Source organism: Schistocerca gregaria, chromosome X (genome assembly GCF_023897955.1).
Source record: "Schistocerca gregaria isolate iqSchGreg1 chromosome X, iqSchGreg1.2, whole genome shotgun sequence".
NCBI classification, from domain to species: Eukaryota; Metazoa; Arthropoda; class Insecta; order Orthoptera; family Acrididae; genus Schistocerca; species Schistocerca gregaria.
Window position 1 is genome coordinate 658,052,093 of NC_064931.1, and position 26,342 is coordinate 658,078,434.

Sequence of the window (26,342 nt, forward strand, 5' to 3'; positions counted from 1 at the left end):
TGCTCTCGTGGCTCCGGAGAAAGAAATGATCGCAGAGTACCATCTCAGCTGCAGAAGGCTGTGTGAAAGAAGCTACTGTGGCACCTCAAAGTACCCAATCCAGTAGAGGTTTACGTAAACCATGGAGAAACTAAACCATGACGACTGGACGTTGATTTTAACCCAGCTCGTGGCAAATACGGAATTATAAGTTTAGATTTCGAAGTCCCGTAATCACCTAGGTCATTAGAGGTGGAGCATTACGTTAGACTACAGAGAGAGAAACACACACACACACACACACACACACACACACACACACACACACACACACACACACACACACACAGAGAGAGAGAGAGAGAGAGAGAGAGAGAGAGAGAGAGAGAGAGAGAGAGAGAGAGAGAGAGTGACTCAGAAGGTTTCAGATTGCGTTCTCACAGCAAGGTGGGAATACCGATGTGTTCATACCAGCCTAGCAAGCAATAGCATCGGCGAGTTTTGCGAATAAGTAAAACTACATCTCTGGCAACAACAAAGAGTTGGTTTTGTCCTGTTTTTAGCGCCAAGGGCATTGGTAGTAGGTTGGTGGAGCTGTTAGCGTGTGTTGTGGTCAGTAACTCCACGGATCGATTGTGAAAATTTGACTTTGAGATGATTCGCCTGTGGATGATAAGAAAATCAGTCACGCGAAGGTTGAACTAAAGCAGTGGTATATGGTGTTCTGTTAAGTGTATTATACAGGGTGTATCGTAATTAACGGCGTGAGCGCGTACAGTTGAAAGTAAACGATACTGGAAGCAAAAATGTATACTAAATATGGTCTCTAAAGTGCATACACTAACAGCTATGTTCACTTCTTCATCTTCTATACTGTGAAACAAATCCCATCTACTGCAAGCTCTTGGCTTTGCGTATTGTGAAAGTGGGTAGTATGGACCAAAACAAGGAAAAAGTGTCCTTCTATCATGGGCTCTAAAGTGCGTACCTAAAAAGCTATGAGCGCTTCTTCATCGTCACTACTGTGAAACACATCTCTTCTATTGAACAAGAGCTCTTAGATGTTAAGGAATGAATTTTAGACACCACGTTTACTACACAATTTTTATTGGTTTGGCCCATACTACCTCCTCCAAAAGTATGAAATGCAACGAGCTTGCAGCAGAACTGATATGTTTTAGGGTCCATGTTTATTAGACTTTTTTGCTTATAGTATCGTGTGCTTCCAATCATATTCGTTTACGGACATTAATTATGACAGATCCTCCAGTGGAGAAACCTGACAGGAACAATAAATGGTTATTACCAATCCAAAACCTAGTGTAAGACAATTAAATTCAATTTGCCGATTCGACTCCATCCCGATTTAGGGAAAGAGACAAAGAAAAGATCTACGAGACGGCACGGAAAGATAGGATAACGAACGACGACCTATAAGATTCAGCAGAAAAACAAATCCATGAAGCACAACTGTACGTGAAGTATATGGAGTACCGTGGTCTGATACAGATTCATTTCGGTCACAGAAATACCAATGAATCAAAATGTGCAGTTGTATAAAAGGAGCGTGGGTGAGAGAAAAAGTGCAAGCTAAACTGTTTTGGAAATCCGTCGCCCATCATCTGATACTTAGTCGACAGGTGAAGTACAGTTTGTGGCGTATTCTTCCTGACAAGATTAGTTGTCACTATCGTAGATTAAATTTCAAACCTTTCTGTAACGTATACTATTATTAAGACATGGGAAATTGTTGATGGTGCTCCTCGGATATTAAGCTCCGGAACTACGTTGGCACTATCCAGGTACTGAAAAAATAACTTTGCAGTCGGGTCCTGAAGACCTTACAATTATGAAAGACCGCCTCTGATAACAGCTTCATTTGATGCGGTATGGATGGGTATGTGGTCAGTACATCATTCCGCGAAGTTGTTACACTATGTGACCAAAAGTATCGGACACTCCAAAAAATTGTACTGCCGCCTACTGCCAGGTACTGCATCTCAGCGACCTCAGTAGTCATTAGACATCGTGAGAGAGCAGAATGGAGCGCTCCGCGGAACTCACGGACATCGAACGTGGTCAGGTGATTGGGTGTCACTTGTGTCATATGTCTGTACGCGAGATTTCCACACTCCTAAACGTCCGTAGGTCCACTGTTTCCGATGTGATAGTGAAGTGGGAACGTGAAGGGACATGTGCAACAGAAAAGCGTACAGGCCGACCTCGTCTGTTGACTGACAGAGATCGGCGACAGTTGAAGAGGGTCGTAATTTGCAATCGGCAAACATCTATCTACGCCTAAATCTACCTATACACTCCTCTAGCCACCAAGCCATGCGTGGCGGAGGGCACTACTCGCGCCCAAGTCATATTCCCCCCCTCTCCCCTACTGTTCCACTCCCGGATCGCGCGATGGATAAAGGATTGTTTGAACGTCTCAGTACGAGCTCTAATTTTCCTTATCTTTGAATGGTGATCACTGCACGATTTGAAACTTTATGGTAATAATATATGCTCTACATCCTCGGGGAAGATTGGATTTCGGAATTTAGTGAGCAGCCCCTTCTGTTTAGTGCGTCGTCTATCTGCAAGTGTGTCCCACTTCAAACTTTCTATGAGATTTGTAACGCTCTCGCGATGGCTAAATGTACCAGTCACGAATCTTGCCGCTCTTCTTCGGACCTTTTTAATCTCTTGAATCGGACCCAACTGGTAAGGGTCCCATACAGACGAACAATACTCTATGACTGGACGAACTAACGTATTGTAAGCAATTTCCTTTGTTGAAGGACTGCATCGCTTCAGGATTCTACCAATAAACCGCAATATAGAGTTCGCCTTACCCGTTACTTGTGTAATCTGATCATTCCATTTGAGATCATTTCGAATAGTCACACCCAGATACTTGACTGATGTTCCCGGTTCCAAACACTGATCATTTATTTAGAACTCATACATTAATGGGGATTTTCGCCTTGTTGTACGCAGTAGGTTACATTTAGTAATATTGAGAGATAACTGCCAGTCATTACACCACGCATTTATTTTCTGCAAATCCTCACTGATTTGTTCACAAACTTCGTGTGATACTACTTTCTTGTAGACTACAGCATCATCGGAAAACAGTCTAAGACCGCTGTCAATACGATCAACCAGATCGTTTATGTAAATTGTAAAAACCAGAGGACCTATTACGCTGCCCTGGGGCACACCTGAAGTTACTCTCGTCTCTGTTGACGTTACCCCTTCAGGACGACATACTGCTCCCTGTGTGTTAGAAAACTTTCTATCCAACCGCATATGTCATTGGATAGACCGTAAGGGCGCACTTTTTGTAGCAAGCGACAGTGCGGAACTGAGTGGAACGCCTTTCGAAAGTCGAGAAATATGGCATCATCCTTGGAGCCGGTATCTAGAGCCTGTTGTATATCATGCACAAAGAGGGCCAGCTGTGTCTCGCATTACCGCTGTTTACTAAAACCGTGCTGGTTTATTCAAACGAGCTACTCAGAGTCTAGAATGGTCATTATGTCTGAACACAAAATATGTTCCATGATTCTACAACAAATCGATGTCAGTGAAATTGGCCGGTAATTATGCCCATCCGATTTTCTACCCTTTTTATAGATTGCTATGACCTGGGCCTTCTTCCAGTCACGTGGAACTTTCCGCCGTTCCAATGATCTCTGATAGATCACGGATAAGAATGGTGCTATATTTGAGGCATGTTGTTGTAGTCTTCAGTCCTGAGACTGGTTTGATGCAGCTCTCCATGCTACTCTATCCTGTGCAAGCTTCTTCATCTCCCAGTACCTATTGCAACCTACATCCTTCTGAATCTGCTTAGTGTATTCATCTCTTGGTCTCCTTCTACGATTTTTACCCTCCACACTGCCCTCCAATACTAAATTAGTGATCCCTTGATGCCTCAGAACATGTCCTACCAACCGATCCCTTCTTCTGGTCAAGTTGTGCCACAAACTTCTCTTCTCCCCAATCCTATTCAATACTTCCTCATTAGTTATGTGATCTACCCATCTAATCTTCAGCATTCTTCTGTAGCACCACATTTCGAAAGCTTCTATTCTCTTCTTCTCCAAACTATTTATCTTCCATGTTTCACTTCCATACATGGCTACACTCCATACAAATACTTTCAGAAATGCCTTCCTGACACTTAAATCTATACTCGATGTTAACAAATTTCTCTTCTTCAGAAACGCTTTCCATGCCATTGCCAGTCTACATTTTACATCCTCTCTACTTCGACCATCATCAATTATTTTGCTCCCCAAATAGGAAAACTCCTTTACTACTTTAAGTGTCTCATTTCCTAATCTAATTCCCTCAGCATCACCCGACTTAATTCGACTACATTCCATTATCCTCGTTTTGCTTTTGTTGATGTTCATCTTATATCCTCCTTTCAAGACACTATCCATTCCATTCAACTGCTCTTCCAAGTCCTTTGCTCTCTCTGACAGAATTACGATGTCATCGGCGAACCTCAAAATTTTTATTTCTTCTCCATGGATTTTAATACCTACCCCGAATTTTTCTTTTGTTTCCTTTACTGCTTGCTCTATATAGAGGCACATACTTCTCTAGCACATGGTGGACAATACCTTTAATTTCCGACCAAAGATGCTCAATATCTTTGTGTCCAGCGGTGAATGCTTGGAGCTGATTATGAAGATATTCACTTGGAAGATGGAATGGCGCGCCATCCTCTTCAGCGATGAAAGGAGATCTGCCTGCACACAAGTGATGGTCGTTTCCACCTACGACGTAGACACGGTGCTTGCTGTCTTGTTGAGAGTATTCGTCCAAGACACACCGGACACACTCAAGCCAGGCCTTGTGGTCTCGCGTGCGATAAGCTACAACTCTAGTTCACCCTTGATGCAATAACTTCCTGCCCAGTACCATCTCCAGGCTTGTCTCCAATCCAGCTCGTGTGAGATATGATGGGAGGAGAAGTGAATCGTGTGACTCGTCAACAGCTCTTACAGAACTACGTGAACAGGTCGAGCAGGCGTGGCATAACGAATCCCAGGATAGTATTCCCTAACAGTACGATCGACTGTATGCCAGAGTCAGCGCTTGCACTGCTTCCCGTGGAGGCTACACCACATACTAATATCGATGTCTCAGCCTGAGTCGCTTACCTGGTACCTCAGAACCCGTTGATCTAGAAATGTAATTATTTCATATACTCCATATGCACTGTTGCAACAACAAATCTAGAAACCTCAAAAAGGATTTACGAATTTTTTCCGACAGTATAATTTCTTAATACTAATCGTAACAAACTACCTTAAATTATTTTTCTGGTTACCACAAGATCCAAAAATACCACAAACAGTCTCAATGACAACATTTCACCACATCTGATGTCATTGTATAGGAGATAACTTGTCTTTATTTTGTGATTCTTGAGCTTCTCCCGGCGTATTTCTTGCTCGAACAGTCCACAGGTATATTGCGGGTCCGAGGTGTCCAACGGGCACAATATTTCGGCGATCAGACATGTCGCCATCGTCATGTGCGCTGACGAACTGAGCTCCTGAGGGCGGGCGGCCGTCCTAAATACCCTTCCCCGTAAGGCGTTCTGTCCTCGGTCCGCTCCCGCGGCCGCTCGTCTACGGTCGCTGAAAGGCTGACGTCGGCGTCTGTGGTTGCGTCGGTGTAACTGCCTCGTCCGCCCTGGTCGCTCGTTCGTTTTCTTTGCTGAGCCTCTTTTTAATTAGACCCAGTGCTGGTTTCCATGCCTTGCTGAGGTTATAGCCGCAATCTCTGGTACAAATTTCGATAGCCTCTCTAACGATGCTGTCCCAGTATTTAGATGTCTGTGCCAAGACCCTGGTATGTTGGTAGTCCATTTCGTGATTTTCGGACAAACAGTGCTCTGCGACCGCCGACTTGTTCGGGTACCTAAGTCGAGTGTGCCTCTGATGTTCTCGGCAACGATCTTCGATGGTGCGCACTGTCTGTCCAATGTAAATCTTCCCACACTTACAGGGAATCTGGTATATGCCGGCCTTCCACAAACCGAGATCGTCTTTGACACTTCCCAATAATGCTCGTGTTTTATTGGGCGGGCAAAAGACAGTTCCTACTCGGTGTTTCCTCAATAGTCGTCCTATTTCCCCCATAGTGCGCCAGTATACGGTATACAGGCGGTGGCTATATCTTCCTCCGTGACTTCGTCCATCTCCACACGCTGTACTATAGAGGTGGGGCGGACAGCGCGTCTGATCTGCCACTCCGAGTACCCGTTTTTCCGCAATACAGTTTTGAGATGTTCCAGCTCATGGGGCAGACTCTCTGCGTCCGAGATGGTGCGCGCCCATTATTTTGTTCACATTATTATACATTTTCTGCTGTGAAGCCATTTGCAAATGCGTGCGTAACTTCAACCAATTAGAGCGCCGGTACTTGGATCAGATTTCAAGAGCTCACCAACTCACACACGTAATACGTAATCGTAGCAGACGGGGCAAATTATCAGACTTCGCACTATTAATCTTGACAATACGTGTATCTTGCACTATAGGTATCCATCGTATGAGTTAGAACTGAACGAAAGTATTAGATTACGTATGACAACATCTTGTCGCTACACGTAGTATAATATTTTCGTTCCGGGGTTGGACAAAAATATTAAAATAACGCGACGAGTGCGTGCTTTAACATAAATGCAGATGCTAGCGGAGCCAGTTGGTTGCGCTTTCGTATCTGACCACGAACACCACCTGTGCAATGTCCTCAGTACGTCGTGAACGTAAATCGTGGTCAGAACAGTGTTCTGTGCACTTGTGAGTGTATTATGTCGAGGCTAAGTGAATGTGAACGTGGGCAAATTGTTAGCGCTCGTATGGTAGGTGTTTCGTTACCAAGGTAGTCCAAGTGTTTGGTGTTTCAAGAGGCACCGTATCGAAGAATTATACCGCATAAACGAAAAGCGAAAAACGCCTTCCGCTAATTTATGCTCATCCAAACTGTGCCCCCTGGGCGCCGGCGCTCGCGACCGCCCGCGGCCAGCGCCCTGGGCGAATTCGTATGTTGTCGCAGTGGCGGAGCCGTGTCGCTTAGCTGACCGTGCGGACCGCCCGACGAGCCTCGCCATGCCGCTGTACGCGCCAGCAGCGGCCAACAGCGACACAAAGCCGTTAGTCAACAGACGTAAGGCTACAGTTGTTCGAGATGGCTGGTCAACAGCAGCACTCAGAAAGAAAGAGTAGCGGCGAGTCCACACTATTTAAACCCGAGTGGAAAATTAATTTCCTTTGTACTGCTGTCGAAAATCCTGCCAAATGTTTAGTATGGCATCGGAGCCTCATGTATTTAAAAAAGTACTCGACTGAACGGCACTTTAATACCTTTCACAAATATCAGTTCGAAAATTTGTCGCAAGAGGAACGCCAGTCACAGCTTGAACAACCGAAAGAAAATTTCAAGCAGCATTACAGAGAAGTAAGTGTTTCCTATCGTATGACTCATTATAATTTATAAAGATGATAAATAAAACTATATTTCATAATCTGTGCCAGTTATCGAATATCAGATTGTCAGCAACAAGGAACGTTTCTTTTCTGTTAATTTTTATATTTGGGTTGCATTAAATCGCGTCGCACAGACATAAGAAAAAGTTTCAGGTGTGTTATTTTTTGCCACTTTCTGAAAAGCCATCACAAACGCTCTCTCGGGCAGCAAAGTATCATTAAGAGTCATTCTTTGTTTTTGTATATTTGTGTTTGTATATTTGTGTTTTTATGGTTGGGAAAGATATGTTGTAGTTTGATCTATATTTTAATTTAATTAAAAAGCAGGCATTCCAATAGATAAAAATTTATTTTGCGACCACATTTCGCTGTCCTGGATAGCGCCTAAGGCCGCTTTTCGAAATAACTGTGGGAAAACGCACCTAAAATCAATCTTTTTTTGTTAGCTTTTTCATTTGTGTTTCAATGAATGAAACAATGGTTAATATGATAAAAGTGTTTTAAAAACCAGTATTGTACAAAATTAATTGTATGTTCTTTTTTTGCCGTGGTAGGAGTAGGAAACAAGTGGGCAAAGTTTGCGCTCAAGTTACAAATGCTCGCTGAGAGTTGGGAAAGCAGGGAAACCCTATGCAGCTGGGGATCTCATCAAGGATTGCCTGGTCGACTCGCTTGTATTTATCCAGCAGACCTCACGGAAAAATTTGAAAAAATAGCTCTTTCTCCTCAACTGTTACTCGCCCAGTCGAAGATATGTCCTCACATATGGAACAGCAATTAATGGAGAGAGCGGAAAACTTCATTTCATTTTCTATCGCTCTTGACGAGTCAGCGGACGTTGCGGACATAGCTCGTCATATTCATTCGAGGTGTCGACGATAATCAGCGTGTTACAGAAGAATTTCTTGGCCTGATACCACTAAAAGACACAACCACGGGTTTGGATATTTTTCTAGCCGCGGAAAACGTGTTAGAGTCAATGGGTTTAAAATGGGAACGCCTGACCACTGTAACAACGGATGGAGCCCCTGCGCTACGAGGGATACGCACTGAATTTCTGAGTTTCGTCAGATCAAAAATGGCTGAAGTCGGCTGTTCCTTATTCGCGGCAGTCCATTGTATGATACACCAGGAGGCACTTTGTGCGAAGACTGTCAACATAAAAAATGTTATGGACAGTTCTTCGAACTGTTAATTATCTTCGATCGCATGGACTCACACATTGCCAATTTAAAGAGTTTCTGGCTGATATCGAAGCGGAATACCCCGGTATCCCCTACCACGCCGAAGTAAGATGGGTGAGCAGAGTAAAGGTGCTTCATCGGTTTTTCTCCTTGAGAGGCGAAATAAATACCTTTTTGGAAATGAAAGGACGTCTAAAAGAATTACTTTGTGATCCTGTATGGGTGGCGAATTTGGCTTTTTTGAGTGATTTTAGTGGTCATTTAAATACTTTGAACATTTCACTCCAAGGCAAAAATCACTCTGTTGTTGATTTAGTGCAGACGATTCAAGCATTTCAAAAAAATCTTATTTTGTGGGAAAAACAGCTGCGCGAGAAGAATCCTCGTCACTTTCCTGCACTAGACAGGAATTCACCTCTTGTTCTCCCTCTAAGATTTTTACCCTCCACGCTGCCCTACAATACTAAATTGCTGATCCCTTGGTGCCTCAGGATATGCCCTACCAACCGATACCTTCTTCTAGTCAAGTTGTGCCACAAAATCCTCTTCTCTCCAATTCTATTCAATACCTCCTCATTAGTTATGTGATCTACCCATCTAATCTTCAGCATTCTTCTGTAGCACCACATTTCGAAAGCTTCTATCCTCTTCTTGTCTAAACTCCATACCACGGTACAATGTGTGTTCCTCAATGGAGACGCTGTGTTCCCACAAGTGGCATCGTTCAGGACTGATTTTGTGAGCACCAGGATGAATTGTCGCATCTCCCCTGCCCAACAAAGTCAGCAGATCTCAATATTTTTGAGCCTTTGTGTTCTACTTAGGACAAAGGGGTGCGTGATCACTATCTAGGTCCACCATCGTTATCTGAATTTGCCACTATTTTGCAGGAAAAAGACTTAATATACCTTTGACACCAACACAGGACCCTTATTGACTCATTAACAGACTACTGGAGGCTGTTTTATTACCAATGGTTTTCCTACACCGTATTAAGCGTGATAAGGTGTTGTGTTTTTGGTGTTTACATATTTATGAACACGCTATGTGAATCTCCGCGTTATATTCTGGATAACAACCACATAAAATAAACTTCCTTTGTGTTCTTCAACATAAAATCTAATAATATTACCATCACAAGTGATACCGTAATTGCTGCGTACTTGGACTCGAAACTGGTGTGTTGTGCTGAAGTATGCATTTTCAAATGGCTGGGCAGTCGAAACTGTACATTAATGGAAACAAAGCAGAGGAAATTTTCCTTAACTACCTTAGAAGCTAGATTAAGGAAGGCAAACCTACGTATCTAGCATTTGTAGACTTAGAGAAAGTTTTTGACAACGTTGACTGGAATACTCTCCTTCAAATTCTGAAGGTGGCAGTGGTACAATACAGGGAGTGAAAGGCTATTTACAATTTGTACAAAAACCAGATGGCAGTTATAAGAGTCGAGGGACATCAAAGGGAAGCAGTGGTTGGGAAGGGAGTGAGACAGTGTTGTAGCCTTTCCCCGATGTTATTTAATCTGTATATTGAGCAAGCAGTGAAGGAAACAAAAGAAAAATTCGGAGTAGGTATTAAAATCCATGGAGAAGAAATAAAAACTTTGAGGTTCGCCGATGACATTGTAATTCTGTCAGAGACAGCAGAGGACTTGGAAGAACAGTTGAACGGAATGGATAGTGTCTTGAAAGGAGGATTTAAGATCAACATCAACAAAATCAAAATTGGATAACGGAATGTAGTCGAATTAAGACGGGTGATGCTGAGGGAATTAGATTAGGAAATGAGATGCATAAAGTAGTAAACGAGTTTTGCTATTTGGGGAGCAAAATAGCTGATGATGGTCGAAGTAGAGAGGATATAAAATGAAGACTGCCAATGGCAAGGAAATTGTTTCTTAAGAAGAGAAATTTGTTAACATCGAGTATAGATTTAAGTGTCAGGAAGTCATTTCTGAAAGTATTTGTATGGAGTGTAGCCATGTATGGAAGGGAATCATGGACGATAAATAGTTTGGACAAGAAGAGAATAGAAGCTTTCGAAATGTGGTGCTACAGAAGAATGCTGAAGATTAGATGGGTAGATGACATAACTAATGAGGAGGTATTGAATAGGCTTGGGGAGAAGGGAAGTTTGTGGCACAGCTTGACTAGAAGAAGGGATCGGTTGATAGGACATGTTCTGAGGCATCAAGGGATCAGCAATTTAGTATTGTAGGGCAGCGTGGAGGGTAAAAATCGTAGAGGGAGAACAAGAGATGAATACACTAAGCAGATTCAAAGGGATGTAGGTTGCAGTAGGTACTGGGAGATGAAAAAGCTTGCACAGGATAGAGTAGCATGGAGAGCAGTCTCAGGACTGAAGACCACAACAACTACAACAACAAGTGAAAATCAGTGTGATGAAATGTAAGCATGCAGAAAATTACTTAAAATCTGCGTGAAATAAATTTTGAAATTGTTTTGCATGATGTTGTAAAATGACTTTCATATCAATGAAAGTTCTATATATTTAATTTAGCATTGGTGAGAAGGAATATTAATATCACTCAACGAAAGTGAGTCATCTAGCTACGACTTTCCGAAACATCAAGGAAGTTGTTAAGGAGTTATCTGTTCTCTTTTGATGCAGCAAATTCTCAGTATATGTTAAAGAATGTCAGCTACAAAGAGAGAATTCAACCAAGGTCGCACTTTCTGTGAGTTCGGTTTGATGGCTTGCTTTCTTAAGACTTGGTGAGATGGCCTTCACGTAGGTAGCAAGAAGCGGGCTGGTCGACTTCAGGAGCCACGGCTCAAGAGATTGCTGCCGGAGTTTCCGGAACTTTGTGCGGGTGTTAAGCTCAGCGCTGCTGTCGAAAATACGACCTCTCTGCCAATCGATACCACAATAACCAGTCCCAGAGCTGCGATTTGGAGACTTCGGTCTTATGAGATACTCTCAGCATCCCGCGGCAGTTTATGAAGCAGAAATTTCTGTATACATAGCTGTGTAAACGTATTCTTTGTTGCACCACCACTCTAAGCTCAGTTCGTGAGTTCAACACAGTTCACGACGAAGTTCGAACAATTTTCAGGAAGATACCGAATATTGCTTCCTGAAATAATGGACTGCTTTTCGCCTCCTTTGCTGATTAAATTGCGCTAATCCTGTAGAGCCCGAAGGAAGCTTGGTCTTTTTACAGCCTGGTGGTGCAAATGACATATCAAAATACGAAAATATTCTTCTGGATTTTAGGGAACACCGAAAACTGTATATTTACTCACTATTAATATATGAAAATGTAAATATGCAAGATGGACACTATCTAAATACTCTTGTAGTGTCTATTAGTGAATGCGAACTTGAAGTATGTTCCGTATGGAGTTCTCACCACACACATGTTCCATTAAAATTAATTACTCTCAATATTCTCATCTAACAACGAATCTCTCTCGCGCGTGGCGGCTTCGCCGCCGGGCTCAGGTCTTATTAAGTGACGCTATTTGGGTGACTTGCATGTCAGTGATGATGAACCGATGACGAGGACTATACGACTTCCAGACCTCGAGTGCGGAAAATCTACAACCTAGCCGAGAATCGAGTCGAGACCCTTTCGTTTGGCATCTAGCCACACTGACCCCGCAGCCACCGACGTGGGCTAATAGTGAATAATATTGTTACTTTTTTACTAAACGTTTGACAATCAATCTTTACAGTTTTGTTACACCATGATAATAATAACTTATCTGGCCCTATTTTGCACAGCAGTTTCGGTTTTTGGGTTTATCACCTCTCTGTCTCTTTTTTTGTAACCAAGCTGCAGTCTCTGTGGCTGCAGCGTTTGTCGTTTACCGGTTGGTCAATGTAACTTCGCTCAGTTTGCTTCCCTGCTTTACTTTCCTTCCACTGTCAATTCCGAAGCTGTCTCTTTAGTCTATACCAAATCCAAGTGTATATCCATGAAGTTAAAATGTTATGTATGTTAGTTCAGTTTTAACAGAGATACTACTTCTTCGATGGTTCTTCCATCTACGTATGAGATTCGTAACATTCTTAGGGAAAACAATATCTCAAAAACTTGAATCTTTGTTTTTCTCTTTTTTTGTTGTTATTGATCACGTTGGACTTTCATGTAATTCCATGCTTCATACAAAATACCTGTTCACATTCATTCGTTTGATTACTCTCAAATATGTTCTGTTCTTGGTTACGACTAAGTTTTGCTGTTTTATTCTACTCATACCGTTATTTTCGTGTTTACTATCAGCTGCCAACTTACTCCCAAATTACGAAAGCTGTGCATTTTCCACGTGGATATTACTCAGTGCTGTCTGTGCTAATATCCCTATTTTGATACACTACATACACTAGCATTATGATTTACTGCCCGCCTCCGTAGCTAAGTGGTCACCGTGGCTATACGTTCATGCACCGCTGGGTTTGCATTCCGGTAACGCTAGGAATTTTTTCCTTGCTGGGAGGATTGGAACGGAGTGCACTCGGTCTCTAGGGGCCAGCTGAGGAGCTACTTCCCCGAGTAGTAACGTCTCCAGGTCATGGAAACTGACAGTGGGTGGGATAGCGGTATGCTGAGTTCACGCCCGTCCATATCGCATCGACGACGCCGGTGTCACAGTACGACAGGGCGCAATCGGTACCGATGAGCCCGTCAGAGCCTAGACACAGAGTTACAAGTTACTACCTTTCTTTATTAGCTAGACTTTTTTTTTGGTTGCTTGCAACCTATTTAAAATATATGGTCCTGAATAATGGCTACAGTCCTGGATCAAAGAGAGTAAATTTTTATGAAGATTGTTCTTATTCCTGCAAGTGATGCCGAGAGTTCCGCTGTTGGTTTGAAAAAGTGATTCATTACTTACGACAAATTTCATCAAAGAAAAGTTTGATGAGAAACAGTAATTAGTATGGAATAAAATGATCTCGGGCTGCTAGCCGTATCAAGTAGTTAAAAGGCCAGGAGCTATTGTCAAGTGGAATGACTGCTCGCATACCCTTGTAGTGGTATCAGTGCTGATATTATTACTGATGGCGGAGGACAGCGTACTAAACACCATTACATCAGTGTTTACTTCAGTTGCAGATTAATAATTATAGCTATCCCGAGTACTATGTTTGTAGGTTAGTTAGTACCTCCAAGTCCGCGTGACACAAACGAGCCATTAATACGCCACACGAAAGAAATTTCCGACTTTTCTGCACTAGGGCATTGAAACAACTCTATGGTGACATATGAAAATTTGTGCCATTCCAGGATTTAAACCCGGATTTCCAGCTTTATGCGAGCGGTCACATGAACCGCTTTCTTGGTTTTTCTGTCGTCTTAACTGTTTTACAATGGTGCAGTACCGTTCTATTCCGGAAATTACATAAAGTAAATATCGTTTCCATAATATTTAAACAGTTGCTAGCTACAAATGACCGATACAGGTGAATTTAATTACAATTTCATTAACAGGATAACTTCTTTTCGTTTGGCTATCCGAACCCAGTCTGAACCAAATCTCCACATGCTGCACGCTGCGGAGTAGTGTCCCTTGTCTATTATTGCTCTTCGCTCGCAGTCCTACTGTATTTCCATGAGAAGTCGGACATTATCGTGCATCTGCACTGAAAGATCGACATGCCGTCATGCGCTTGTATTATGTAGGTATGGTGCCTCTTCTTTCTGGCATGAATGTCCGGTATAACAGACAACACACCTATAAAAATGTCGTGTGACTAGGGTCTCCCGTCGGGTAGACCTTTCGCCGGGTGCAAGTCTTTCGATTTGACGCCACTTCGGCGACTTGCGCTTCGATGGGGATGAAATGATGATGGTTAGGATAACACAACAACCAGTCCCTGAGCGGAGAAAACCTGCGACCCATTCCGGGAATCGAACCAGGCCACTTAGGATTGACATACTGTCGCGCTGACCACTCAGCTACCGGGGTGAACACTACACCTATATAACAAGACATTAATGTTTATTTTCCCCTGGGCGGCAAGTCACATATTGAAGTGTAGATGCGTGCGTGCAAAATGGACAGTCTATCCTACAGGCATTGTCCACTTCATGACACGGGTACCACTGTGCAGAAAACATGAGGCAGTAAATTACTGACATGTTTGCGGGAACACTTTAGATACAGAGAAAAAACAAGTAACACCCTGAAGTGGATACATATTAAGATGCTAATGGTCAAAATATCTGTACCTTTATCTCTAACACCCTGTATATTCTAACTGCCGGATGTGACGTGACTGGTGGATACAGCATTGCCATAGAATGTCATACGTTGGCTCCATTTTCGATGCGCTCTCTTCAAACTCGCGATCGCTAGAATCCACGTCGCATTGAGAGGCAGATCGCCGCCTCTGAAGGGTGTTATCAGTGAAATTTATTTCAATAGCTCTTTTAATTACACAAACCCAAAAGCTATTAATGCGAGCCACGCCAAAGGTTTAGTTAGATTTGATCCGATGAACGTTATCCATAGCATGCCTAGCAAAAGCACATTTTTCGGCGTAGTGGATGCTACAAAACGCCTCACGCTCTTTTCTGCGTTGTTCTACAGCGCAAACTGTTTGTCTCAGGTAAGACAGTCCACATTCGCAGGGCATTTTGTAAGCATCAGGTGTTCACAGACGTGTCACATCTTTAAATGGTCTCAGTAAATGCCGTGCTTTAAACGAAGACCTGAAGATCGAATTGATTTTTTCTCTTTTAAGCAGGATTTTTATCTTACACAACACGGGGTCACAGATCGGCAAAAATGTCAACTTCTTTTCCTGATCAGGGTTGGTGATAGTATTACGGTTCTTACTTGAGGTATCTTCATTTATTTTGTGGTCATCGTAGCCGTTTTGCTGAAGATCTTGGCTCAGTTCATACAGTCTGTTATTTGATGTTTGATACCGTTTGAAGTTTCACAGTGGTGTGTGTCGGGTTTGGTTGGTATGCTGATGTAATATCTCCAGATTTAGCAGTCATATACAACAGCTCGCTCGACGGAATCAGACTACAGGGACATACTGAAAAAAAAAGGAACATAACAGTGTAAGCCATCAAAGTCGAAAATTCTAGGAAAAAACGGTTACTAGACCCCACTGATATGAACATGCAGAAAAAACGTTATGGAATTAGGATCAACAAATTTACAGGACCGACATGCAATGAGGGAAATCACACAAATATTAGGTTTCGAGGAAGAAGAAAGAAGGCGCAAACAACAGACATGAACTGAGCAACGGAAACGTCCTGTCCCGTTGCACATGAAGAAATATTGACCTTGAAGAGAGGTACGCAAGCATTGACTGCCAGCGATTCTAAGCGACGCAATCGCGAAAGAAGAACGCTACTTTTATGTTGCCATTCTCACAATAGAGCTGTCAAACATCACTCAAGATACTTGCGAAAAAACGTCTGCACGTTTCATCTGTTCGAAAATTTGAACCAAACGGTTACTTGAATCACTCTTTCCAACAGTCATTCTGCTTAACAAAATTTCACAATATTTCTTGAACACTTACCAGACTTATCAATCCACTCTTGCGTTATCTGTTCACTGTACCTCACCGTTTTATCGATGGATCATTTTTGCTTAGCTTTGACGTGTGGATCAGTACACGTAAAGTACATCAGGTCTCGTACATCCTAGTTTTCAAGACGCTTGAGGCAGGTTGGATGCTAAGTTTCCCGTAATATGTTTTACTATGCTGGAAGTCTCGAAGAAATTTATGAGAAGGGCTCTTCAATGAGTATGGTGTGGTCGTGCTATCGTTCTAGCTTCTCTTCACATCCTTTTATTCAATGGGTATAAACATTTTTTATTATTCAAATTTATTTGAAATGAGTTTAGTTTTAGTTAATACAGTCTGTCTTTTCTTTGATTCATGTTATACGACTTCTCAGCATCTTATCCAATTCTTACGTTAAAGATATCCAATTTGTCTCCATTCATCCGGGACGGACAAAGCTGCGGACAACGCGACACTGTTCCTCAAGACATTAAAGATACACCTTAAGGGCAAAAATATTCTAAACTACTAAGTTTTAATCATCGTTGCAGCCACCAGCACCATTTTACAAATTAATTTTGTTAGAATAATGCGCTGTAGTAATTACCGGACCTGGGACTATAACATGTCTGAAGTGGTACGAACGAAATCACACCGCAGTATCCACTAACTACGTGGTGTGTAGTAATCCGTAACAACGTCCCACAATGGTATTCACGTTAAATGTCCCCATGTTGCGTTTAAACATTTCTGAAATGGCCGTAAATATAGCTATATAGCTAACACTGTCACAACCCAATTTTTACGCTCAATGATTAATGTCATCTTCATAGAAGAGTTATAGAGTACTTAATTCAAATCGTTCAAAGTGATGTATGAAAAATATCGTACGCTATAACAAGTTTTATATCAGCAAATGTTTACATTCTTTGGGATCGTGCGTGTTTAATAGTTTACAACTAAGCTGATTCACATGGAGAAATTTTCGGTTATCGAATTTTATTGTGCGTCCATACTGCACGACAGAGAGTCCGCAGCGCATTTGCAAAAACCACCACTGCAAGTAAGACCGTCTAATAGAGAGATCAGGAAGCAGATGGATGTGATAAGTCGGGAAAAAGCTTTAGCCCTTTTTATACTTTGTCAATTTCATGGCGATGAGCCAATGAGTGTATTCAAATGAATTAACAGCTCGTGTAATTAACTGGCTTTCCGTTCCTGAATTTCGCTTAAGCCATCGTATTTTCAAATTTAAGCTGTGTGATGCTGCAGCGCTACCGAACAGCGGTATTCGCTGCCCCCTTCCCCCAACACACACATACACACACACACACACACACACACACACACACACACACACACACACCACACACACACACACATACACGCACACACACAACACACACACACACACTACAGAAAAGGGTAGCAAGAGACAGAAAATGATTGGAGTGAGAGAGATCCTTTCTGCCAAATTACTGCCGTGGGCACAACATGCAGTTTTGAATAAAACCCAAAATCTCGGCGACAGGCGTGAGCGGACGCGGAAAATATTCAGAGGCAGTTAAATCACGCATCATTTACAGCGATGGGTGCACGTTTCGTTTCAGCTCTCCTCGAAACATCGTTAGGCGGTCGGCAATTTGCCGAGTTTAATTGGAAAACGGCCGCGCGATCATTAAAAACCCATTTCGGATGGCGTTCAGAATGATCTGCGCAAGACTGCAGGTCCTAGTCGGCCGGCTGAGGTCCGTTTAGCCCGTGGCAACTGCGATACTCTAAATATCCCGAAGCGTTATTTCTGCAGAGCGACGTGGACATATCAGACGTTCACTCTTTACGAACGTCAAGCGGTTGTTTTGAGAATTATACTCATTTCTCTGAAGACAGCAGATACGTACATTACATGGTCTAGATGTTTGCTTCATCAGGCAATATATATCATATGTCTCTGCCTTACTAACTACACCACAATGCCCGATTATCTGCTTTCGGTTTACTGAGAATTTAACTTGTTACAGTAGGAACACCGTTTAGCTACTTCCCTAACAACTGAAATGTCTGCATTTTGCCACTGTCTTAGTGCTTTTACAACTAGTTTCTTTCCCTGCATTTTAAAGTACTTGCTTTACGACCTTCGATGGCATAGAGCAAACAAAAATGACTACAGGGAGTACGGAATACTATTGGACAATTAACTACAGATAGCTGATAAGTCGATTCACTTAGGATACTATCAGAAAAAAAGATGAAATACAGCAGAAAAGCAGAAGACTCCACAAGTAACGCCCTGCCAGTACACTCCTTGTTGGAGGCCTTATTTTCTTACGAGTACAAACATTACCCGGCTCGTATTCAGTACCACGTATTATTCTTAGCACAAAACAAACAGACGCAGACTCAAAGCTTAAAGAAAGCATGGACACACACCACGCACGTACAAGTCACATATGCGAGGGCGCACTGGAAGGTAATGCCTACGAATTTTTTATGTGAAAACACTTGAAGCTTTTTAAGTAAAACAAATGTTATTAACATTCAACATCTTTAGTCTTCACGTCTACATACACTACTGGCCATTAAAATTGCTACACCCAAGAAGAAATGCAGGTCTTCATTTGACAAATATATTATTCTAGAATTGACAAGTAATTACATTTTCACGCAATTTGGGTGCATAGATCCTCAGAAATCGGTACCCAGAACAACCATCTCTGGCCGTAATAACGGCTTTGATACGCGTGGGAATTGAGTCAAACAGAGCTTGGATGAGGTGTGCAGATACAGCTGCCCATGCAGCTTCAACACGATACCACAGTTCTTCAAGAATAGTGACTGGCGTATTGTGACGAGCCAGTTGCTCGGCCACCATTGCCCAGACATTTTCAATTGGTGAGAGATCTGGAGAATGTGCTGGCCAGGGCAGCAGTCGAACATTTTCTGTATCCAGAAAGGCTCATACAGTACCTGCAGCATGCGGTGTTGCCTTATCCTGATAAAATGTAGGGTTTCCCAGGGATCGAATTAAGAGTAGAGCCATGAGTCGTAACATATCTGAAATGTAGTGTCCACTGTTCAAAGTGCCGTCAATGCGAACCGACCGACCGAGACGTGTAACCAATAGCGCCCCCATAACATGACGCCAGGTGATACGCCAGTATGGCGATGACGAATACACGCTTCCAATGTGCGTTCACCGCGATGTCGCCAAACACGGATGCGACCACCACAATGCTGCAAACAGAAACTGTATTCATCCGAAATATGTCGTTTTCCCATTCGTGCACCCAGGTTCGTCGTTGAGTACACCATCGCAGGCGCTCGTGTCTGTGATGCAGCGTCAAGGGTAACCGCAGCCATGGTCTCCGAGCTGATAGTCCATGCTGCTGCAAACGTCGTCGAACTGTTCGTTCAGATGGTTCTTGTCTTGCAAACGTCCCCATCTGTTGACTCAGGGATCTAGACGTGGCTGCACGATCCGTTACAGCCATGCGGATAAAATGCCTATCATCTCGACTGCTAGTGATACATGGCCGTTGGGATCCAGCACGGCGTTCCGTATTACGCTCCTGTACCCACCGATTCCATATTCTGCTAACAGTCATTGGATCTTGACCAACGCGAGCAGCAATGTCGCGATACGATAGACCCCAATCGCGATGGGCTACAATCCGACCTTTATGAAAGTCCTCCTTACACGATGCACCACAACAACGTTTCACCAGGCAACGCCGGTCAACTACTGTTTGTGTATGAGAAATCGGTTGGAAACTTTCCTCACGTCAGCACGTTGTAGGTGACACCAACGGCACTAACCTAGTGTGAATGCTCTGAAAAGCTACTCATTTGCATATCACAGCATCTTCTTTCTGTCGGTTAAATTTCGCGTCTGTGGCACGTCATCTTCGTGGTGTAGCAATTTTAACGGCCAGTAGGGCATTTATCTCTCAATTTAGTCACCCTGGCGATGGACAAATTTCTCCCAACGATAGACCAATTGAGTGGTCACTGTTTAGTGTTTGGCTTTGCCGACATACCCACATCTCCACATATGGTAGCACGACATGTTCACCTTCAAAATGAAGTCCTGTAGGGTGTTCTTTGGGAACAGATAACAATCTGATGGTTCCAAATCGGGACTGTATAGACGATGACTTACGACAGTGAACACAAAGCAGATATCTCAGTGTTCGTGTGTGGTCTGTCGATGTTGTGCTGACGGAGAGGATGCTTTATGTGTGGACTAGCTTTTCACATTTAAAACTCGATTACAACATGCTGTTCCTCATGCTTTGACATAGTTACGTTACACACCGCCGTGTTACACTCTGCAATTCGAAGTCCTATAGCGGAGAGGCTGCCAATATGTAGACATAAATAATAAAGTTGTAGAATGTTGATAACGTTTGTTTTATTTAAAAACATTTAAGTAGTTTTACATAAGAAATTCGGAGGAGTTACTTTTCAGCACTCCCTTGTGTGAAAGATTATTTGCGGCACTTGGAATGTCGAGTATGGGTAATCTTGCCTGCCCGGTTGGCCGTGCGGTCTAACGCACGGCTTTCCGGGCGGGAAGGAGCGCCTGGTCCCCTGCACGAACCCGCCCCTCGGATTTGTGTCGAGGTCCGGTGAACCGGCCGGCCTGTGGATGGTTTTTAGGCGGTTTTCCATCTGCCTAGGCGTATGCGGGCTGGTTCCCCTTATTCCGCCTCAGTTACACTCTGTCGGCGATTGCTGCGCAAACAAGTTCTCCACGTACGCGTACACCACCATTACTCTATCACGCAAACGTAGGGGTTACACTCGTCTGTTGTGAGACGTTCCCTGGAGGTTCCACCGGGGGCCGAACCGCACAATAGCCCTGGTTTCGGTGTGGGAGGGCGGGGGGTGAAGTGGACTGCGGTAGTCGTCGTGGGGTTGCGGACCACTGAGGCTGAAGGGGAGACGGAGCCTCTCCGTCGTTTCTAGGTCACCAGTTAACATACATACATACATGGGTAATCCTATTATAATTACCTTAAAGTTACAATTAAAACATAAATGAATTTGGTATAAACGGTAAGAGCAATAATTGACTTAAACAACTAAACGAAATAAAAAACAAATGGTTCATTAATTAGTGTAAAAGATATTATCATTCCAATCAAAACTGATAATGTTTATAAAATGAGTTTCTAAGAAGAAACTGAGAGCTTAGTTAACTTCACACTGCATGATAGTAATATACCGGCATACTAAGCAAGAAAAAAAATTATTTTAAAAGATTTTCAGATATTTACTTCTTATTTCATTCCATGTGAAATATCACTTTTTGCATTAATAACTTCGGGAGAGTACAATCTTCTGTAATACTTACAGATATCAGAATCCTCTTTTAGAATTGTAATTTAGACAGGGGATGGCTCTGAGCACTATGGGACTTAACATCTGTGGTCATCAGTCCCCTAGAACTTAGAACTACTTAAACCTAACTAACCTAAGGACATCACACACCTCCATGCCCGAGGTAGGATTCGAACCTGCGACCGTAGCGGTCGCGCGGTTCCGGACTGAGGGTCTAAAACCGCGAGACCACCGCGGCCGGCGTAATTTAGATACTTTAACTTCAAATCACCTGCAGTCACTCGTCTTAGAACGTATGCGCAGCTTCTCCAAGTATGGAATGATGTAACAGACGGTTGAATAATTTTTATAGAGGACGCCTAATCGTGTATAGGGCATTCAGATGTGGCTTGTTCCTTTAGAAGCACCGCATTCAGTAATTCGCTTATGAATTTTACCGAGCCTGACTAAATATGGTTTGCTGATACGGTCGCCACTAAGTAAGGCTACTATCCTCCAGTTTATTAAGACTACCATCTTTTCAACCCCTTTGGTAAATCACTTCACTTAAGATGAAAGATATTGTTTTGTCTACGCGACGTATTAAGGATATTGCAAATATTGGTAATGCAGAAGATTTTCAGTTAGCTTCAGATTCAACTAAAATTTTAACCTGAAATCTATACCGAGGGAAGTTAGCCAATGTGAAACTATGCAGTCTACTGTAAGTATCGTGTGCCACAAAATTTGTGTCGCCATCAAATTTAATTAAAATTGACAAAATTTAAAATAAGAGCTGAATTAATCACTGAACTGGTAAGCATTACTAACGTGCTGATATTAATGAAAAGAACCAGTGAATACATGGAATGAGCAAATGAGAACAATTTAAGTACAACTGTTAAATCAAATAATTCAGAGCAAACAGGAGCTTAAGCTTTAAAAGAAAGAATAAGATCATCAGACGAAGACTACAAATAGAAGGCCTCCTTTTTGCGCTTCAGAAACGGCAGGTTGATATATTAAAAATAATCTTACAAAGGAGAATGGGCTTGTCAGAGCAACAGTGATCCCTGTTTAGCATATTTGATGAAAATAAAACATCATAGAAAAATTTCACAACATAATTCTAAACTATGGTCTGTCGTCGCGTGGTACGTAATTTATTAGCCCTCTCATGTTATTGTTATACTGAGTGCCGAGGTACACTGCGGTGATAAATGCGAAGTAAATCTTAGGTATGGATGGGAAAAGTTCACACAAATCTACTAGATTTAAACACACAAGAATAAAGATAAAAAGAATTTTACCTGTCACAGTAAGTCAGAGGCTCAGAGTTTTATCCCTATCGCTGTGATCGAATTATTGTGAATACGACTACTATGGAACACTTCCCGACAAGGAAATTAGTCTGCATCACCTTGCACATGAAACTAAACTACGGTGGCGTGCAACACCCGCAAATGCCGTTGCAACATACACATTCACTCATTCATTCATACAGTCGATAAAGAGAGCAAGGAAGTTTGGGAGCACAAACAGTAGGTAATGTGCATAGGATTGGATGCTTACTGGAAAAATCGATACTTTAATGTAACTGTGTACCACTGAGTGGTGACAAACACGAAGTACAAAACTAAATTACAAATAATTGAGAGGGACAGCAAGAAATATAAGTTAAATAGTGTGAAACAAATCTGACAGAGACGTTTCAGGGTTTGTGTTGAATATTAAATGCTAAGAACCTCAAGAAATATTTTTCAGTACGAGACAGAGAAAGTGAGTTATCTGTAATGCGTAAATTTGTGGGCTAGTAAAGTAAATACTCCAGGCATTGAGATCCTATTAGGGGTTTTCTCAGGGCAACCTGGTGTGGAACGATACCTGTTAAAATTATTACAGACACACTATCATAGTTAGGACGTTACCTTTTCTCCAGATTCACTGGAAAAGTTATCATCTACTTGGGGAAAATTACTACATACCAGCTAACATCCTAGTTGTAACGCTATATGCCATTTACAGAAGCACCTTGCTCACGTCTGGTGTGGAGAAATACCACCGCGCCTCCAGGACTACAGCTGATTGACCAATTGAGTGTCGAGTGGAGATGGGTCGTCTTTTAAATTGCGGGGCGCCGTAACGCCCACATTCAGCGTGGCTATAAACCTCCCGGACACTGGACGCCAGCCAGCAACCCTCACTCCCTGAGTTAGGAAGCTTCGTCACTTCACTATTCGCTTTGCGGAACGTTGCAGTAACACGGAACTTTGAGTGTGTCTGACTTTTCTTTTCGAATTTAGTACGTCTCTAATTTTCCACCCTATGACGTTAAGGGACTTTAAAGTATTTCTGAGACCTAGTGTTACCTCTCGGAACATTCAATAATTACGGTGTTATTTTGTGCCATCGATAAAAATCTGTATGACAAGAGGAAGCTCACTGTGTACATAAGATTTCGTAATCCGACTTAAAACATACATGTATCTAATACACAAAGGGGAAAAGTTGATAACAAAAATTTCTAGAAGTTTTTACCCGATTTACTTCAGGTAAGAAGAAATCAATGAAAAACTAAATGCCTAACAAACGAAATATGTCGTAGTAAACTGACTGTAATAAGTTACAGCGGCAGTATCCGTCTATGATATAGTACCATCAGCCGTCATTATCTTGCGGGACGAGTGAAAGCTCGAGAATTTGACAGAAATGTGACTTCAAATTCTTATTTCCTCATTAGTTGGCGTTATTACGTATGACATACACTCTAGATGATATTTTTGTCCGTATTTCACACTTATTCATATTATTAAAACCCAGAGTGACATACAAACGCTAAGGCAGGTCGTGGATATAGTGGCAACAAAAGACACTAGATCGCAAGCCGATAAAAAGATCGAGCAGAACCCGGGATATCCTGAACTGAGGCTTAAACTGTTCGAGTAATTCGAGACGTGTTAAAACACAGCCCAACTTGGACAGCGGAAATTGAGCTGCAAAGGTAGAAAACGAATCCTCCAGAATCACAGTGAGATACGTATCACAAAATGTAACAATAGATGGCGCAACTAATCATCTTTTCACACATGTAAAGACGTATTCACTGGTCGCATTCCGTTGACACCCAGTGATTCAAAGTTTCCAATCGATTTAAAGCTATTGCAGTTTCCCATGCGGCTCGCATTCTCTATGAGTATCAACAAGGCACAGGGTCAGTTCCTCTAAGTGGCATATTTTAAGCCTTCCGGGCAGCGCGTGGCATTGCAGCTAGCTTATGAAAATTAAGATTTAGCTGTGATGATCTCGTCCTTCGGGGATGTGTCTGATACTCTACAATTCTTTATTTGGATTTGGTTTTAATTCTTCAGCGATACTAAGCGCTGCCCGAATATCATGGTAACGATTAAAGAGCAGCTCCATGGAGAAGTACTCAACAAAGTAAGCTGAATACTTAGCACGTATGGTGGACAGCCAGAGATGGTCAGGTTTGACGAGTTCTTTTTGTCACCGAAACAGTGCAAGATTTCACGGTAGTAAAAAGTAATCTCAATGGAGAAACGTTAAAATAGGTTTTTCAGAATTTCCAGTCCCTCAAATCGTGTGTAATTAATTCAGTATAGTTGAAGAACGGTTTGCATTTATTGTAATAGTGATATGTCTCTAATGGCATTAAAGTTGTCTGATTATACGCTCTGTGAGTTGTTTTCCGTACAGAAACTCACTCATACATATTACGGAATGCAAAAGTTCGGTTTCAATCAAATGACATGAATGTGTGGTGTCTGTTCTTTCAGACATGTCCGAAAGAACAGACACCACACATTCATATAATTGATACGCCTAGCTGGGCGGTGGATCCACCTTGTTCAGTGCGGATGCACAAATACGTCTGACCTCTTGTGGGACTCGCAGAGTAGCCAACAGAGATTCAAGGGACAGGGACTGCAGATATGTGGCGCTCGGTGGGAATGTGGATCGGCCATGAGGCGTGCGGCGATAATTCGTGCAGTGGCGATAACGCTGTGTCCCGGATGGCGCAGTGGTTAATGTACCTGTCCCATGAGCAGCAGATTCTGGGTTCGAATACCGCTCTGGTACACATTTTCATTCGTCGCTGCTGATTCCACGTAGTGTCCCGCTGCAGCTGACAGCAATGATTCCCTTCAATTTACATCAACCAAATGACATACAAATTCAAAGTGGTAGTTAGTCTCATAGGCAAGCAACGAGCAGTAGAGACAATCCGGAAAGTTACGATTACTGTCTTGCGCGACGTCATTGTGGAGATAACTTGTCTGTGCCTTCCTCTGACGTACTTGTACGACTTGTGTGGATTTTTGTAATGATTGTTTCTATAAATAAGGAATAAAAGTCTAGGAAGTGTGGCAATTGGTGCACGTAGCTTACTAGTCTCGAGTAACACCAAAGAAGTGTCGTCCGTAAGACGAACGAATCATCGTCAGCATTAACTTTCGCCCTCATTCCATGAAACACTGGTGAAGAAACTTAGAATGAAATCCAGGAATTGGTCACAATGTGGGGTGATCAAGACTCAATGCCACTAGCTCTCCTCCTTTTATAAAGCGAATCACAGTGATAAAATTGTACAGAACTAGTTTTGCAGTATACATAGGAAACGAAATATGAAAAAAGGATTTAAAAAATATTTCTCGGAATAAAGTTCAGTCGTAAGCTAAAAAAATATTATACCATTGCATAAGAAATATCATCCTCAGTTGATTAAACCAACGTAAGTTCTTGGAAGACTTCGTAAGTACTCTTTCTTGTACATATAATGTTTTTACGTTATATATGTCATCTTGAATTGCCCTTGGACTCACTAGAT